We start from the raw sequence: 13,607 nt of genomic DNA on the forward strand, positions 1-13,607 counted from the left end.
CTCTTTTTTTTGGTTGGGTCCTTTATTTGGCTTTGGAATCAGGGTAATACTTGCTTCTAGGAATGACCTTGAGAGTATTGCTTCTCATTTGATTTCACTAAAGAGCTTTTTAGAGTATTGACATTAAATCTTCTCTAACATTTTTGTAGAATTTGGTGGTAAATCTGTTGGGACCTGGGCTTTCTTTAGTAGGTTTTTTTTTCTTTTTGAGACAGGGCCTCACTATGTAGCTCAGGCTGGCCTTGAATTCACTATGTAAACAATCCACCTGCCTCAGCCTCCCAAGTGCTGGGACTACAGGCATGTGCCACCATGCTCATTGAGTTTTTAAATTACTTCTTCAATTTCATTGACTGATACTGGATTCAGGATTTTTATATCTTTTTTTTTGTACCAGGGATCAAACTCAGGACCTTTCTCTGTGAGGCAGGGGGAGGAACCACTGAGCTGAATTCCTGGCCCTGTTTCAGCTTTAGATGTTCATCTATGTCTAGAAATCTATTTCTTCTGAATTTTCCATTTTATTAGTACAGGTTCTCAAAGTAGTTACTGATGATCATCTGAATTTCAGTGACATTTGTGGTTTTGCTTTTTTCATTTCTAATTGCATGTATTTGGGTCTTTTCATTCCTTATTTTTTTTTCTTTCCTTGTTTTTGTTAGATAGCCTAAGAGTTTGTCTATTTTGTCTATTCTTTCAAAGAACTTTCTGTTCAATTCATTGATTCTTTGTATTGCTTTTTAAGCCTCCACTTAATTAATTTCTTCCCTCATCTTTATAATCTTCTTCCTTGTACTAGCTTTGGATTTGAATTGGTCTTGTTTTTATAGGATCTTGAGGTGTATCATTAGGTTTTTATTTATTTTTAATTTTTAATTTTTTAATTTTTGGTACCAGGGATCAAACTCGGGTCCTTGCACTTTCGAGGCAGGTGGCGGAACCACTGAGCTAAATCTCCAGCCCCTTCATTAGGTTTTTAATATGAGCTCATTCTGGTTTTCAATATGAGCTCATTCTGGTTTTCTGATGTGAGAATTCACCACTATAAACTTCCCTCTTTGGGTTATTTCATTCTGTCCCATAGTTTCTGATATGCTGTACTGGAATTGTCATTTGATTGTAGAAACTGTCTAAATTCTTTTTAATTTCATGTGTGACCCATTAAATATTCAGAGGGTATTGTTTAATTTCCATATGTTTGCACAGTTTCTGTGGTTTCTTTTGCCATTGGTTTCTAGTTTCATTGTACTATGACCTGATAATATACATGGGATAATTTCAATTCTTTTGCTTTTACTTATGCATGCTTTAATAGCTAATATGTGGTCTAATTTAGAGAAGGTCTCAAACATTGCTGAAAAGAATGTGTGTTCTGCTGTTGAATGGAACACTGTAGATATCTAGTAAGTACACTTGTTTGAAGGTTTGGTTAGACTCTCATATTTGTGTGTTGCTTTTTTGGTCGAATTTATCTGTCCATTTGTAACAGTGGGATATTGAGATCCCCATTACAATTGTATTGGTGTTTATCTGATATTTCATGTCCATTAGTGTTTGTTTATGATGTTAGGTGTACCAGCATATGGTAGACATATGTTTATAATTGTTATCTCTTCCTGTTTAATTCTTCCCTTAACTGAACTTCCTTTTTTCTTCTTTTTCTTCCTCCTCCTCCTCCTCCCCCTCCTCCTCCTCTCCCTCCTCCCCCTCCTCCTCCTTCTCCTCCTCTAATGGGAATCAAATTTAGGACTTTGCACTTGCCAGGAAGGTGTGGCGCCGCTGAGCTAAACCCCTGGCCCCTTTGACTCTTTTTGTAGGAACCAGCCTAAGAGTTTATCCCCAACTAGGGGGCAAATGAGGATAAAGGATAAAAGACACAAAGATAATTTGGATTCAGGGGGCCAGGGGGCTCTTTGCCTCTAGTGGACAAAGAGCCTGAATGTTTGGCTCACCTCACTTTTATTCACTTAGACATGGGAACAAACAATTAGATTAACAGAAGATTCGTTTGCCTCTTCCTATAGCACGGACCCAGGTAAACATCCAGCTCTCAGCTGTATTGACTCTTCTCTGGAACTTGCAACATGCTAGCATGACTGCGGCTTGCCAAAGGAGGCACAGCTTGCTGTTTTTCTCTTTTGTGATCCCAGAGAAGGTCAGTTAGGCCTTGATCCTCATTATCTGGTCTCCTATATCTTGTGATCAGTCTTGGCTTAAAATCCACTTTGGCCAAAATTAGGATAGCTGCTCCTCTCTTTTCCTGGGTTCTCACTGTGTGGAATATTGGTTTCCATTTTCTGATTTTTAATCTGTGAGTTTCCTTTTGATTTAAATGTGTTTCTTGTATGCTGCGTATTGTTGGGTTTTGCTTTTTGATCCATTGTGTCAATCTGTGTGTTTTAATTGGGGAATTGAGACCATTCATATTGAGAGTTATTACTGAGAAGTATTGACTTACTCCTGTCACTGCATTATTTTCCTGTTATGGAATTCTTTATTTTGTCCATTTGCTCATGGGCTCATCTCACCAGGTATATTCATTCTTTTTGGCTTATTGGCAATGTTGACTTCACTGTCTCTTTCTAGGGTACCCTTGAGAATATTTTGTCAGGCTGGTTTTGTGGCCATGAATTTCTTGAAGTGTTCTTTGTCAAGGAAACACTGTATTTCTCCTTTAATTTTGAAGGAGTTGGATTTTGTTATCTTTTATGGCTTGAAACACTTCACACCAAGCCCTCTGGTCTTTAAAGTTTTGTAGAGAAGTCTGCTGTGATTCTAATGGATTTGCCTTTATATGTGCTTTGTTGCTTTTCTCCGATAGCTTTTAAGATTTTGTCCCTGTGATGGACTTCTGGTACTATGTGAATAAGGTGGCACAGGGAGGTTATCTTTTGGTTATGGCTTTCTGGGTTCTATATGCCTCATTTATCTGTATGTTTATTTCCCAAGATATTTTTTCCATTAAGTTTATTGGTACATTTTAGGTATAAAATACAGTTACATTAATCATTGGGATCTTGTACTTTTACGTGATGTATCTTGGTTCTTATTTTTTTCCCCTTCCCCTGCCCTCCCTTCAGCCCCTCCACCCTTCTCTATTTGCCAAGATTTGTTTTCATTTTCTTTCCTTTTCTCATATTTTTTCTTTTCCCTTCTTTCCTTTCCCCAACCCCTCCCACTTCCCCTACTCCTTTAGACCTTTACTTCCTATTACACAATATCAATTATACATTTTTAAAATTACAATATCAAAATTTAGAGTACATTGCCACAGATTTTACAGAATATAAAAGGATATAGAAAGCATATTACAAAAATCCTTTTTGAAATAAATTTGACAACTTTTAAGAAGTATCTTGGAAGACAAAGTAATGAAACTGACTCTGGAGGAAATATAAAATTTGAATAGCACCTATTAAAGAAAGTATATTCCTAGCTTGAAAACCTACCTATATGACAACAACAGGCTCATATACATTTTTAACTGATGAATTATATCAAACATTTAAAGCAGAAAAAAGAAGGAACACTTCTCCCCTCATTTTAGGAAATCAACATTGTGCTAATACTAAAACTACCAGTTTTAGTATTAATTATCTATTAAAGATAGTAGAAAGATAATAGAAGATAGAAGAAAGATAGAAGAAAGATAATAGAAAGATAATAGAAGAAAAATATATGAACATAGATAAAAATTTGTTTAACAAATCAAACTACTAGAAGTCAGATCTGGCAGTATGTAGAAAGTGGTTTTATTATAGGGATGGCAGTGTTGGTTCAGCATTGGAAGATCCACCCCCAAAAGTCATCATTTTAACAGAGGAAAGGAAAAAGCCATATGATCCTGTCACTAGTTGGAGAAAAAGTATTGGACTAAATTCTACAGCTGTTCATGGTAAAAGCTATCAGGAGACTAGAAGTAGAACAGAACCTTCTCAATGGGTAAGACAAGTACTCCATAAGTACATTAGGTTTTCCTAATATGGGCATTCACTGCTATGAATTTCCCTAGTAGAACTGCTTTCTTTGTGTCCCATAGATTCCTGTATGTTGTACTGGCATTATTATTTACTTGTAGAAACTGTCTAATTTCTTCTTTAATATCCTGTGTGATCCATTGGTTGTTCAGGAGTAAAAAAATCATTCTTTTCTTGGTCACTAATTGCAATCCTGTCTTCTATATTTGAAATTCTCTCTTCACTTTGGCTCATTCTGCTGCATATACTTTCAATGGCATTTTTAGTCTCCTGGATATGTTTGTATCTCTTTTATGAATTCCATTTGTTTCCTATGGTGGGATTCCATCATGTTCCTCAGCTCCTCTTTTTTGTTATTGGTGCCTGCTCTAGAGTTATTAATCATGCCTTTCACTATGGACACAATCTCTGTTATCTGAGAAATTATTTCTGATATCATTTTTACCAGATCCTGTTTTGTTGCCAGTTGAGGGAGCCCAGGTGATTGAGTTTCAGATTATTTCATCTCATTGTACCTTGGAGTTGCCTTTGGTGATCTTGAAGTTTGGTTTTGAGACTTATTTAGGTGTCTTGTCATTTCAACCAGTGCAGTGTGCTGTGGCTTTATTGAGGTGACTCTTTACTCTCCCAGTGGGCTTCAATTCTCAGCAAGTCTCAGAGAGGCCTTCTCTCTCCTGCTCACCACTGTGCCAATACCTGGGTTCAAAATGATGGCCTTCTGGATCCCTGTGTTTGGCTGTTATCTGGGTGGGCTTCTTGGTGGGGACTGTGGGCACTTACTGATGGTCTCTAGGTGGGCCTCTGGCTGGGCCCTGAGGACCTGTGGAGCTGTTTTACAGGTGGCCTGTGGCTGGGACCTGCCCACCCAAGCCACTGTGTCTGGGTGGGGCCCTGGCTGGGGCCTGTGCACCTGCCCCACTATTGTCTGGGCAGGCTTCTTGATGGGGACTGTGTGCATTTACCAATGGTCTCTGGGTGGGCCTCTAGCTGGGGCCTGTGTATCTGTGCAGTTGTTTTCCAGGCAGGTCTTTGGCTGGGGTTCAATGTTATTTCTTCATTCAAGTTCCTCTTGATGAGTTCCGAAAGAAAGTAACATTGTGTTTTCCCCTTTGTAAACTGACATGAACCTCTTCTTCCAGTGTCTGTAATGATAGTACATGCACGTACCATAGATTTTCTCTTTGCTCTTATGTTAGCCACTTGCAATCTATAGGAACTCTGCTGTACCATATGACCAAAACCCCAAGTCCTGAATCTAGGGAGTTAGTTATCTTCCACACCTAGCTGTGCACTGCTTTAAGATTAGAATACTGCCAGTAATATTTGTATATGGGTGGTGAGCAGAACTAGGCAAACATGTTTTTGTCTTTTTTCCATCTTTTCTCCAATAGTACAAATGCTAATTCTCATAGATGCCAAACTAAGAAGGAGAAAGATTCGGGAAGAAGAGTACTCCCTTGCGCAGTCCGCGGGAGCCAGGCACTTCCACAGATGCCGCAGAGGGGTCCCCGGTCGCAGGGAACCCGCCCCATCCAGCCCGTGTCCCTGGCAGCAATCCACTTAGCCAAGCTGGCGCCTGCAGGACCTCCCCCCCCCCCACTTCTCTGGCCTCTTGGCTGTACAGCCACCTGGTTCCACCCTACAAAGACACAGGGGACACCGGACCACCAGACCACCGTACTGGGTAAATGGGAAGGATCATCACCTCCCATCGGAACCTGAACTATCTTCAGGGGAAGGGCAGGTGGAACCTGCAGTACAACTTTGCAGAGTTCAACCCTACAGGAGGACAGGGAGCTCAACTTGGGACTTGCAGCCAGAAATCTGCCTGAATCGCACAGGTCTGAGAATGGCTTGCTGAGACTCATTGACTTATAACTGCACACTGCTGCCCACACTGTCTATTGTGACAACAGAGACATACCCTGAAGGAGGCCCTTCATTTGCACTTTTATTTTTTATTTCCAATATTAGTATTATTGGTTTGTTTTTTTTCTCTTATCTTTAATTTTTTCCCTACTCTTTGAAAATTTTTGTTTTTCTCTTTTTTTTCCTTTCTTTTCTCTTTCCTTTCTCTCTCTCTTACACTCACTCTCTTGCTGTCCCAAATTGTTCATCTCCTTTTTTGTTCCTGTTCTGGCCCTCATTCGGATTTCTTCTTTATTTTTCTATTATTCTCTTTTTCCTTCTCTCGCCTTGTCCTCTGGCCTCACTGCTAACCTTCCTTCTACTTGTCTATCCCTCCCTCCCCAACTCCTTCTAACTCCCCATCCCAAAGGGTAAAGTTGTTACATTGAAGAGTTTATTCACTATAAACATATGTTGGGTTGGTCCTTGATTTTGATTTAATTCACACAGTTAAAGGTGATAGATTAATAACTACCACAAAATGTCATTTTCTTTTTTTTTTTTTGGTACTGGGGATCGAACTTGGGTCCTTGTGCTTGTGCAAAAATGTCATTTTCTAAGATGTACTTGATGCAATGGTGTTGCTGATTGTATCACTTGAGCTAAGGTGTTGTGATTGATCTAATCAGTTGTCCTTCCTGGTGTAATGAAAATGAGATAGCCTGAGAGTCATTAGATACTCAAAACCTAAAGACCAGCTATATCTGGAAGACACCTCTAAGAAGCAATCATTCCATAAGGATTCTAATTACAAGCAACAAAGAGTACTCCCTTGCATAGTTGACTAAGTTGTACTGTGGCTCTTCAGCTCTGAGATATGAAGGAAATACCGAGCCATAGTTTCTCAGGGGAACATTTTCATTTTTCTATAAGGGCATGGGACTTCATGTCCATGTCACACAGAGTGCCTTTTATCTGACTGATCACTAGATTCCCACTTAGTTCCTAGACCGTTTGTAGCTTTCACCTCTTCTGGAGCTACTTGCTTTTCTAGTAGGTTCTCTTGATTGACATCTCTTTTAAGTTATTCTCAGGCCACTCTTTTTCCCAGGGTACATATATAAAGCATGGAAATAAAAGATCTTGCTTTTATAAATGTCAGAGTTGCTGTTCAAGCAAAGGTGCACTGGTACTCACCCTTCTTCAGAGGCACTTTTTGCCCCAACCTCTTGATTTTAGTGATGTGAGTCAGATACTAGTTGTTGAGTCTTTCAACCTTTCCGGGTATGAGTCAAGCTTTCTGAAGCTCCTAGTTTGCAGTTGATGATTTACATCAAGGAGGGAATGATCCATATTCCTGGGGTAAAATGCCCAACACACTGACAGTTCTTTCCCAAAATTCTGCCTTCATCCACATAATCTTTTTTTGTATCGCTGTGATGTGTGGTGTTCTAATACTAGCAGAGTATGTTTGTTTCCATTTCTACGAAAGGTGACCCAGCACCTTACATTAGGATATGGGAGTATTTGTCATATTTTGTCTTGGTGTTTGGAGCCTCTGTGAAGTCTCTTCTATGAGAGGATATGTGTTCAATATGCTGTTCACTGCAGCCTTGGCAGGTGATGCCTTTCTTTGAATGTTCACTTGAAATTTCCTACCTTCTTGGATATTGTGAGCCATCTCTCTGTATGTCTGTTCTTTTCTTTCCAATTGCTCTTTGGGGCTTTCATTGAATATAATCTCAGGCTACTCACCATCATAGCACTTATCTGTGGAGATTGGAAAGTACACACACTATGTATTCTGCCTGTGGTTCATTTGCCATTCATTTCCAAGCTTCTCTCTCTCTCTCCCTCTAGTACTGAGGAGAGGTCTTCCTCCCTTTCTGGGATCAAATGCAGGGCCTTTGCACTAAGCTACCTCCCAAACCTTTTAAAGTTTTAAAAATTTTGAGATAGGGTCTCATTAAGTTACCCAGGGTGGGCTTGAACTTGCAGTTTTCCTGCACCAGCCTCCCATAGTGCTAAAATTACAGGTGTGTGACAACATACTACACCCCAAGCTAGTTCCCTTTTTCTAGTTTTTATTTTTTATTAGTACATGTTTTCAAATTCATACCTTTTAGGGGGTTGGTACATGTACACAGCATATCTTAATTCTCTTGTCATCCACTTACAGTCCCCTCTATCTCTTGGTCCCCTAAGCTTTTGTTAAAGATCTGACTCCCCTTTTCCTATTATCTATTTTTATTTTGTCCTTTATTTATATTTGAGTTTCTCATATAAGAGAAACCATGAAAAATTTAATCTTGTGTGTCTGATTTATTTCACTTAACATTATGGTCTCAAGGTGCATCCATTTTGCTACAAATGACTCAAGTTTATCCTTTTTAAGGGTGTATGTGTGTGTGTGTGTGTTTTTTTTTTTTTTTTTTTTTTTGGTACCAGGGATCGAACTTGGGACCTTGCACTTGCAAAGCAGGCGGCGGAACCACTGAGCTAAATCCCCAGCCCCATTGTGTTTGAATACCACACTTTCTTAATCCATTCATCTCTTGATGGACATATAGGCTGCTTCTAAGCTTTAGCTAATGTGAATTGTGCTGCTATAAAGTGGGTATGCAAGTATCAATATTATATCTTTTTTTTTGTACTGGGGATTGAACTCAGGACCTTGGACTTGCGAGGCAGGTGTGGTGCCACTAAGCTAAATACTTGGTTTCAATATTATATCTTTGTCTTTTGGGAAAATACTTAGAAGAAATTTCTAATTTTAGTTTTTTGAGGAATGTCTAAACACATTTCCACAGTGGTTGTATTATTCTATGTTCCTACCAACAACGTATAAGGTTTCTTTTTCTCTGGAGTCTCAACAGCATTTGTTACTATTTTATTTGTTGATGGTGACTATTCCTTCTGGGGTAAGATGGAATCTCAGTATTGTTTTAATTTGCATTTCTCTAAAAGCCAGTGATGTTGAACATTTTTTTTCATCTATTTATGAGCTATTTGAATTTCTTCTTCTGAGAAATGTCTGTTCATTTCAATTGCCCATTTTTTGATCAGGCCTTCTAGTTTGGAGGTAGGGGACATCCAGAGTGTTGCTGGCTGAAAACTCAGGCCTCAGCCCCACAGCCAGAAGCCAGGATCAACCTGAACATCTGTGGAGTTGAAAGCACCAGGTGCCCCACCTGGTGCCCCACCTCGACCCTACTTCATGCTTGCTGGGATTATCCAGCACCCTGCCCTAATCCTATTGCACACTTACTGGGGTTACCCAGCACAGATCTGAGCTCTGGCTTGGAAACTACTGCAAAACTGTAGGCAACAGAAGATAACCACAGGGTTGAAGTCACAGAGAAATTTCTTTTTTCTTTGTGTTTGGGATTTTTTGTTTTGTTTTGTTGGTTGGATTTTTTCTTTTCTCCATTGTCTGTTTTTGTTTTTTTCATGGGTGTGAACATTGTTTTTAGTGTTTTCTTTTCCTTTTTTTTTTTTTTTTGGTACTGGGGATTGAACTCAGGTCCTTGTGCTTGCAGGGCAGGCGGCGGAACCACTGAGCTAAATCCCCAGCCCAGTTTTTTCTTTTGCTTTGTTTTTTCCTTCTTTCTCTCCTGTCTTCTTCATCAGTTTCATGAAGCTTGAGTAATCTTCCTCTCCATTAGACGCCTTGCTTTTAATGTTGTTCTTTTCTTTGTTTCTCTATTTTTCTGCTTATCCATTTTAAATTCTCTCTCTTGAGGGTAAAATCATTCTAAGTGGATATTTTTGGTATATAATTTTTTGATTGGTTTTAGATTTTGTTATAAAACTATAACACTTGTACTTATGGTTAAAGGTGGCAAACTAATAGTTATCACTGTTTTTAATTCTCTGGACTGTGCTTGATGCTATTTCCCTTCATGGTATCTCTCTGAAAGAATTATATTTAATTAATTTTATTGGTACATTTTAGGTATACAATATAATTACGTTCATCATTGGAAATTTGCACCTTTACATAATCTCTCTTGGTTCTTATTTTTCCCCCTTCCCCTGCCCTCCCATCAACCCCTCCATCCCTCCCTATTTACAAAAACTTTGTTGCCATTTTTCATTTTCTCATTAATTCCATTTAATTTAATTCCATTTTCTCATTTCATTTTCAATAATTCCATTCCCCTCTTTCTTTCCCCTCCCCCTCCCACTTCCCCTTTGCCCCTTTTCTTCTTATTTCACATTATCTATTATATCTTTTAGTCCTTATTTACACTTTCAATTTCTCATACTAGAGAAACTATTCAGTATTTACACATGTGTGTCCTGTTTATTTCACTTAAGAGTATCGCCTCAATGTGCATCCATTTAGTTATAAATGTCTCTAGTTTCTTGTTCTTTATGGCTGAGTAGTACTCCATTTTATAAAAAAAAAACACATCATCTTTATCCAGTCCCCAGTTAATGGGAAATTGGGCTGTTTCCATGATTTAGCTATCACAAACTGTGCTGCTATGAGCATGGGTGCACATATATCACTGTGGTATGATTCTCTTAATTCTTTGGGGAAGATATCCAGCAGGGGAATAGCTGGGTCAAATGGGACTTCTAGTCCTAGTTCTTTGAGGTATCTCCATACTGATTTCCATAGTGGTTGCACCAGTCTACACTCCCTCCAGCAGTGGAGCAGGGTTCCTCTTTCCCCACAGCCCCGCCAGCATTTATTATTGGTTGATTTCATGATAGCAGCCATTCTTTCTGGAGTGAGGTGGAATCTCAGTGTGGTTTTCATTTGCATCTCTCGAATGACCAGTGATTTTGAACATTTTTTTCATATTTTTATTTGCTATTTCTACTTCTTTGTGTGAGAAATGTCTGTTCATTTCAGATGCCCATTTTTGGACCAGGTCTTTCAATTTGAAAGGTCTGATTTTTTAAAAGTTCTTTATAGATTCTAGATAATAGAACTTTGTCTGAGGAACAGCAGGTGAAAAGTTTTCCCACATTGTGGATTGTCTCTTCACACTATTGGTAGTTTCTCTTGCTGTGCAGAAGCTTTTTAATAAGAAGAGATGCCACTTATTGATAGTTTGTGCTAGTTCATGGGCAACTGAGGTTTTGTTCATAAAATCTTTTCCTATACCAATGTCTTCAAGAGTTCTACCTAACCTCTTCAAGCCGGTCCAGCGTTTCTGTTTTAATATTTAGATCTTTAATCCATTTCGATTTTAGTTTAGTGCTTGGTGAGAGATACAGGTCAAATTTTAATCTTTGGCAAGTTGAAACCCAATTTTTCCAGGACCATTTCTTAAAGAGGCTATCTTTCCTCCAGTGAGGGTGTTTGGCTCCTTCATTGAAGATGAGGTGGCTGATTGTGTCTGGAATTGTTTCTGCATTTTGTAATCTGTTCCACTAGTCCTCAGGTCTGTTTCTTTGCCAGTACCATGCTGTTTCTATCACAGTAGCTTTGTAGTGTAGTTTCAAGTTGGGGATTGTGAAACCCTCTTCCTTGTCTTTGTTGTCTAGAATTGCTTTTGCTATTCTAGATCTCTTCTTGTTCCAAATGAATTATTGGATTTTTTTCTCTAGTTCTGTGAAGTATATTGTTGGAATTTCAATTGGCATCGCTTTAAATCTATATAGTAGTTTTGGAAGTACGGCCATTTTCACTATATTGGTTCTTCCTACCCAGGAGCAAGGGATGTCTTTCCATTTTCTTATAACCTCTTCGATCTCTTTTCAGAGTGCTGTAGTTTTCAGTGTAGAGGTCTTCTGCCTCCTTTGTTAGATTGATTCCTAGATATTTCATTTTTTTAGATGCTATTGTAAAAGGAATTGTTTCCCTAATTTGTCTCTCAGTGAGTCTGTTATTTGTGTACAAGAAGGCTATTGTTTTTTGAGTGTTGACCTTGTATCCAGCTACTCTCCTGAATCTGTCCATTAGGTCTAGAAGTCTTCTGGTGGAGTTTTTGGTCTTCTATGTAAAGTATCATTTCATCAGCAAATAGTGACACTTTAACTTCTTCTTTTCCTATCTTTATTTCTTTTATTTCTTTCTCTTTTCTAATTGTTATGGCTAATGTTTCCAGAACTATATTGAACAGGAGTGGTGATAGTGGGCATCCTTGTCTTCTTCCTGATTTTAGTGTGAAAGTTTTCAGTTTTTGACCATTTAGTATGATGTTGGCTGTTGGTTTTTCATAGATAGCCTTAATCAGGTTAAGATAAAAACCTTCTATTCCAATTTTGTGTAGGATTTTTACCATGAATGGGTGTTGGATTTTGTCAAATGCCTTTTCTGCATCTATTGAGATGATCATATGGTTTTTGTCCTTGACTCTGTTAATATGGTGTATTACATTTATTGATTTACGGATGTTGAACCATCCTTGCATCCCTGGGGTAAATCCGACTTCGTCAGGGTGTATGATCTTCTTGATGATCCTCTGTATTCTGTTTGCCAGTATCTTGTTGAGGATTTTTGCATCTATGTTCATTATGGAGATTGGCCTGTAGTTCTCTTTTTGGGTTGGGTCTTTCCCTGGTTTTGGAATCAAAGTAACACTTGCTTCCAGGAATGAATTTGGAAGTATTGCTTCCCTTTCAATTTCCTTGATGAGTTTAAAGGGTAATGGTGTAAGTTCTTCTTTAAATGTCTTGTAGAATTCCGCAGTGAAGCCATCTGGACCTGGGCTTTCCTTTGTTGGTAAATTTTTTATTACATTTTCCATTTCACTCATTGTAATTGGGGTGTTTAGAATTTCTATATCTTCTTCATTTAACTTTGGCAATTCATATGTATCTAGGAATCTGTCCATTTTTTCTGTGTTTTCCATTTTCTTAGAGTACAGGTTCTCAAAGTAGGTACTGATGATCCTCTGAATTTCTGCTGGATCTGTTGTGGCTTCACCTTTTTCATTTTTTTTTTTTGAAATCAAGTTTTGTTTTTATATGAACAGAAGTAGACCATCTAGAAATATTTCAGTTTATGTCAATTGTTAAGTAGGATATGAAACCGAATTTGTAGCCAGTACCAGAGAATGGACTCAACTGCTCAGTGTTTGATGAGAACAGCTTCTACATAGGGTCCCAAGAGACTTACAGAAACAGGGCAAAGCCCTAATATTAAGCAAATAAAATTCATGTTTTAAACAGATTATACAAAAATTGATTTATAGTCCATTTCCCTTTTTTTGATATTTAGAAAGTGCAGATTTAACAAAAGGTAGCCATATCCTTTCTATGTACAATGCCGATTATAATTATAAACAAACAAAACTGTCAGTCTGTTACCCAAAAATCCCAGTGTTTAGTTCTCAAACCTTAAGTCACTGAATTGAATAAGGATCCAAAGAGGGTTAAAAGTAAAAACAACAAAAAAAGCTACTGCCACATTCCAGATAAAGGGAAGAAACGAATACATTAATCTAACCACAGAAGGTTTAACCTAAAACTTATCAAAAACCTTTCATTTCATTTTTTTAGTGGAAAATTAGTAATTATTTGGCAATGCTGCTTTTTACTAGTAAACAATGATAAAGTCAAGGGAGGGAAAAACCTAAGAACAACAATAACAACCACCAGTGAGGCATATATAACATTTTTAGGGCACTATCTGAAAAATTCATGAATTTTCATAACAGATATGTCCCTGTGTTGTTTATGTGAGCCAAGAAGAGGTCATTAAAATGTATGTCACAACACAGAGACTTTTCAATGGAAGCTGCTGTCCTAAACTCAGCCTCTGCTCGAAATGAATCATGCTATTCACAATTCTTTCAACAAAGGCATCATCTCAGGGTGCTA

Source organism: Heterocephalus glaber, unplaced genomic scaffold, assembly GCF_053883595.1.
Source record: "Heterocephalus glaber isolate CG9 unplaced genomic scaffold, H.glaber_assembly_v1.0 deba00001594, whole genome shotgun sequence".
NCBI lineage: Eukaryota > Metazoa > Chordata > Mammalia > Rodentia > Bathyergidae > Heterocephalus > Heterocephalus glaber.